This window comes from Bactrocera neohumeralis, unplaced genomic scaffold (genome assembly GCF_024586455.1).
Source record: "Bactrocera neohumeralis isolate Rockhampton unplaced genomic scaffold, APGP_CSIRO_Bneo_wtdbg2-racon-allhic-juicebox.fasta_v2 ctg3481, whole genome shotgun sequence".
In the NCBI taxonomy this organism is placed as follows: Eukaryota; Metazoa; Arthropoda; class Insecta; order Diptera; family Tephritidae; genus Bactrocera; species Bactrocera neohumeralis.
This window is the reverse complement of record NW_026090773.1, coordinates 1-5,887: the sequence shown is the minus strand read 5'-3', so window position 1 is coordinate 5,887 and position 5,887 is coordinate 1. Positions and strand designations below refer to the sequence as shown.

At 37.6% G+C, this 5,887-nt stretch overlaps 1 pseudogene; it reads right to left on the bottom strand.

Annotated features, from left to right (window-relative positions):
- Positions 1–1,603: 1,603 nt before the first annotated feature.
- LOC126766997 (5.8S ribosomal RNA) lies at positions 1,604–1,782 on the bottom strand (annotated as a pseudogene).
- Positions 1,783–5,887: the final 4,105 nt, after the last annotated feature.

Sequence of the window (5,887 nt, the reverse complement as noted above, 5' to 3'; positions counted from 1 at the left end):
CAGTTTGGCGGCAACCGTTTCCTTAAAAGGTTAACCCGACTTGAATACAGTTTTTATGAAAATAAACTGTACCAGTTACCAACATACATATATGAAAATAAAAATTTTTTAAATAAGAAGTGGAGTCGATACAACTCACTTTGAGCCGCTTCAAGGGGCTAAGGGCCTTTTTTTATGTTATTTATTCATTGTTTATTATTAAATTTTGTTCTTTTTGTTTAAATTAATTTTTGTGGTTTTCGCGCCCGATAATTGCACTATCATTAAAAGCGCCCGTTTTGATACTGTTGCCACTTTTATTTTTCGCGCCCGGTGTTTGAAGGGATTTCATTTTTTGTTTGTTTCCTTTTAACTTTCGGCTTTTGCCACTCAATCTTCAATGTTTATAATATTTTTATCACTTTATTTGTGAATATATATATGGGTTTTGTTTTGTTGTTTTGGTAATTGCACTCAGGTTTTTGTTTGTTCTTTTATTTGCTTTTGTAAACAGTTTTTTTTTGTTTTTTTGTTTTTTGGTTTTGGTAACTGCTCTGTTGGCCCGCTTTTGAAGCGGTGTACTAGTTATACTTTTACTGCAACTGCACTTTATGCTTCACATACATACATACATATGTCGGTATGTATATAATGTTTTTCGTTTTTGTGGTCACCGCAAAATATATATCAACTTTCACTGTTTGGATTTTTTAATGTTTTTTCTCAATAGTGCCTTTCTTTACGGCTCGAAGGACCATAGTTATTGCACCCTTGCACTTACCATTAAATTTTGCAACGTTCACCTTGTTTGGGAGTAGAAACGCTCGGGCTTATATTCTTCTTTGCGTTAGAATTTATTTCAAAAGAGCTTAGGCACGACAAAGGATTGTCCACTACTTAAAACTATATGTTAATCGGATTTATATAGAATATCTTGCACCAGCCTTGTGCTGACGCGCAAATATTTTAATCCCTCGGATTATAGTTTATAAAAATTAGAATATAAAGGATTCACACGCTTAAATGCTGGCCCGCCACTGTTTTGTTCACTGTTTTATTCACTCGGCTCAGAAATCGAAGAAAGGGTTCACAAGTAATAATGACACGCAACTGTCTGGATCACTAAAGGACGGCGATCGAAACTGGCGATATACGGGCTCGATAGTAGATTCGAAACTGAACTGCTATGCTGCGGGGACGATCCCTTTTGTTGGCTGGTATCCCGCGCGTGTAATCGAGTGTGGTGTGTATGTGCTTGTGTGGATGTGAGATGCTCTCACCTGTGGGTTGTATTGATGTGGACTGTGGTGTGGTGATGTGGAAGTGAATGTGGTGAGTGTAGCGTGTTAGCGATGTGTGTAGGCGTGGTGTGGGGCAGGCGACTAAGGCCCATTTAGCCATATTTTTTTAAATATATTTTAAATAATATTGAAATTTTCTTTATTTTGGGAATACTAAGATTCTCATTTATTACAAAATTTCGTTCAACAATGAGGTAATCAAGAATATATTGTATATATTTCTCTTTATGCTATTACTATTATAGATTAAAAATACAATCCAATAATATACCATATGCCTTAAGTTCTTTTAAATAATAAGTAACTAATTTTGCATAGTCTTACAACCCTCAACCATATGTAGTCCAAGCAGCACTTTAGAATTAATTAAAGTACATAACAGCATAGACCGCAATATGCGTTCAAAATGTCGATGTTCATGTGTCCTGCAGTTCACACGATGACGCACATTTTGCTGCGTTCTTCATCGACCCATGAGCCGAGCGATCCACCGCTTAGAGTAAAAATTTTTTGAATTTTTTGATTCAAAGTCAAGAGTTTTTAATTTATTGAAAGAATAATAATAATATTTTTATAACAAAATTTTTAAAATAAAATTTCACAACACATCTTTCAATAAATTGTAATTTTAAACCAAAACATTTGCAAGCTGCGCCTTAAGTTCTTTTCTTCTTAGGTCAACAAAAACAGTAATACCATTTTTAGTTATTCTCTTCTTTGTGCATTTTCCAGTATTTCTTGAATGAAAATAAACCACAATATATGTATATAACATATACTTAATCACAAATAGAAAATACCATAAAAAAGGAATTACACGTTAGTGTGAACAAATTAACTTAACATTTATATATTTTCTATAAAAAGATCATGTAACTTCTTATAAATTTTTTATAAATAATAAGTACAGCTATATATGTTTAAAGGTTTTTTAGCGTTCAAATACAATGTATGCGATATTCACGATATATGTAATAAATATACTGCTCATAATGCATTACAAGGAATAAAAAAAAAGAAAAACACTCAAATATGTTTTATACAAATTATTGATATACCCATATCGATTTAAATAATAATTATCAATAATTCAAAACATATTGAATGAAAAGAACAAAAAGAATTTTTTTTTATTCTTTTTTTCCGTTTTTTTAATATTTTTTTTCGGATAGGAACACAATAATGATCCTTCCGCAGGTTCACTTACGGAAACCTTGTTACGACTTTTACTTCCTCTAAATAATCAAGTTCGGTCAACTTTTGCGAAACAACCGTGAAACACAAGGCGTCACAGTGATCACGTCCGGAGACCTCACTAAATAATTCAATCGGTAGTAGCGACGGGCGGTGTGTACAAAGGGCAGGGACGTAATCAATGCGAGTTAATGACTCACACTTACTGGAAATTCCAAGTTCATGTGAACAGTTTCAGTTCACAATCCCACGCATGAAAGTGGTTCAGCGGTTTACCCGGACCTTTCGGTCTAGGAAATACACGTTGATACTTTCATTGTAGCGCGCGTGCAGCCCAGGACATCTAAGGGCATCACAGACCTGTTATTGCTCAATCTCGTTACTGCTAGACGCAATTTGTCCATTTAAGAAGCTTGTGTCCTTATAATGGGACAAGCCAACAGGTACGACTCCACTTATATAAACACATTCAAACACTTGTCCATTCAAGATGAACGCATGAATGAAGGCTATAAAAGCTTCAACACCATAATCCTGAAAGCATCTATTTAATATATTTGAGTCTCGTTCGTTATCGGAATTAACCAAACAAATCACTCCACGAACTAAGAACGGCCATGCACCACCACCCATAGATTCGAGAAAGAGATATCAATCTGTCTTACACGCTTATGTTCGGACCTGGTAAGTTTTCCCCTGTTGAGTCAAATTAAGCCGCAGGCTCCACTCCTGGTGGTGAACTTCCGTCAATTCCTTTAAGTTTCAGCTTTGCAACCATACTTCTCCCGGAGCCCAAAGGCTTTTTTTTCCCGGGAAGCGACTGAGAGAGCCATAGTAGTAGCTACACCCAATTGCTAGCTGGCATCTGATCGCCTTCGAACCTCTAACTCTCGTTCTTGATTAATGAAAACATCTTTGGCAAACGCTTTCGCTTAAGTTAGTCTTACGACGGTCCAAGAATTTCACCTCTCGCGTCGTAATACTAATGCCCCCAAACTGCTTCTATTAATCATTACCTCTTGATCTAAAAACCAATGAAAGTAGAACAGATGTCTTATTTCATTATTCCATGCACAAAATATTCAGGCATTTGGAGCTTACTTTAAGCACCCTAGTTTGTTCAAAGTAATTGTACCGGTCCACAACAACACTCGATGAAGAGCACTGAAGCAGGTTTAAATAGGAGGAATATATAAAAAATACATTGCATTAATTATATATAAGAACTCCACCGGTTATACGCTTACATACATAAGGTAATGTACATACCACAATTATAGTTGTACTACCCGTATGAAGCACAAATTCAACTACGAACGTTTTAATCGCAACAACTTTAATATACGCTATTGGAGCTGGAATTACTGCGACTGCTGGCACCAGACTTGCCCTCCAATAGGTCCTTGTTAAAGGACTTAAAGTGTACTCATTCCAATTACAGGGCCTCAGATATGAATCCTGTATTGTTATTTTTCGTCACTACCTCCCCGAACTGGCAGTGGGTAATTTACGCGCCTGCTGCCTTCCTTAGATGTGGTAGCCGTTTCTCAGGCTCCCTCTCCGGAATCGAACCCTGATTCCCCTTTACCCGTTGCAACTATGGTAGTCCTAGATACTACCATCAAAAGTTGATAGGGCAGACATTTGAAAGATCTGTCGTCGGTACGAGACCATACGATCTGCAAGTTTTCTAGAGTTCAACCAATATAACGATCTTACGATCGCTTTGTTTTAGCCTAATAAAAGCACACGTTCCAAAAGATCCGTGTTTATTTTGCATGTATTAGCTCTAGAATTACCACAGTTATCCAAGTAACTGTTAACGATCTATGGAACCATAACTGATATAATGAGCCTTTTGTGGTTTCACTTTTAATTTATTTGTACTTAGACATGCATGGCTTAATCTTTGAGACAAGCATATAACTACTGGCAGGTAGTCAACCAGAATAATGTTATTATATTTTTTTTATATAATATGTTTTATATTATATAAAATTTTAAATGATATTTTCTTATTTGAAAATTACACAATACACAAAATATAAAAAAGACATCTTTATATACAACACAGACAACACATTTACTTTTTTATATATTTTTTCGGACGTTTTTTTATGAAGCTTTAATATTTATTGATTGCTTTATATTATTCTGGTACCCCCATATACCATTTTATCCATATATTTGCTTATTTCTCTTTGAGAATTTTTATTATATATAATAAATATGGATTTTCTTATATTCTCTTCTTTCAGTCCAATTAATTGGCGCACTGACGTTTGGTTTCTTATGTGTGTTATGTTGCAATACAGTTGCTTTTTATGTTTTTGCTTTTGTATCGTGAAAAGAATTTTCGTTCTCTATACATAATATTATTTAATTATTAAGAACGATATTTCTTCCCTTCTTGGAGGATGGAGTCATGTGTAGAAGTTCACGCAAGTGAGGAAAGTTCTCTGATCGCCATTCACGTGGGAGTGGCCAGAAACGATTCTTTTACACATGGCTCAAGCAGCTCACTACTTCCGGTCTTTGACCAAGTATCCTCTGGGTAGCCTAAGAACATCCGTTCGAAGGCGAGCTAAAGTGAGAAGGCGAAACATTCCCTACAAGGGTTGTGCGCTGGGTTTGGGACCCGCCACGTAAAAAACACCCCAGTGAAGAGCTACAACCAGCCTCGGATGAGAGACCCCCCTTTTGATGACGACCATGGCAAACGAAATAAGGACTACGAATTGAGGGCATGCACCTGGAATGTCCGGTCCCTTAATTGGGAAGGTGCCGCTGCCCAGCTGGTTGATGTCCTCGTAAAGACAAAGGCTGACATCACCGCCGTCCAAGAAATGCGATGGACGGGACAAGGACAGAGACGAGTAGGTCCTTGTGACATTTACTACAGTGGCCATATAAAGGAGCGCAAGTTTGGTGTAGGATTCGTGGTGGGAGAGAGACTCCGTCGCCGAGTACTATCATTCACTGCGGTGAATGAACGTCTAGCCACAATCCGCATCAAAGCGAGGTTCTTCAACATATCGCTGATTTGCGCCCACGCCCCGACGGAAGAGAAGGACGATGTGACCAAAGATGCCTTCTATGAGCGCTTGGAGCGCGCTTATGAAACTGCCCCCGCCACGATGTCAAAATCGTGCTTGGCGACTTTAACGCCAGGGTGGGCAAAGAAGGTATATTTGGCACTACGGTCGGTAAATTCAGCCTCCACGCCGAAACATCCCCAAATGGGTTGAGGCTGATTGACTTCGCCGGGGCCCGAAATATGGTTATCTGTAGTACTAGATTCCAGCATAAGAAGATTCATCAAGCTACCTGGCTGTCTCCGGATCGAAAAACTACCAACCAGATCGATCATGTTGTGATAGACGGAAGACACGTCTCCAGTGTCTTAGATGTGC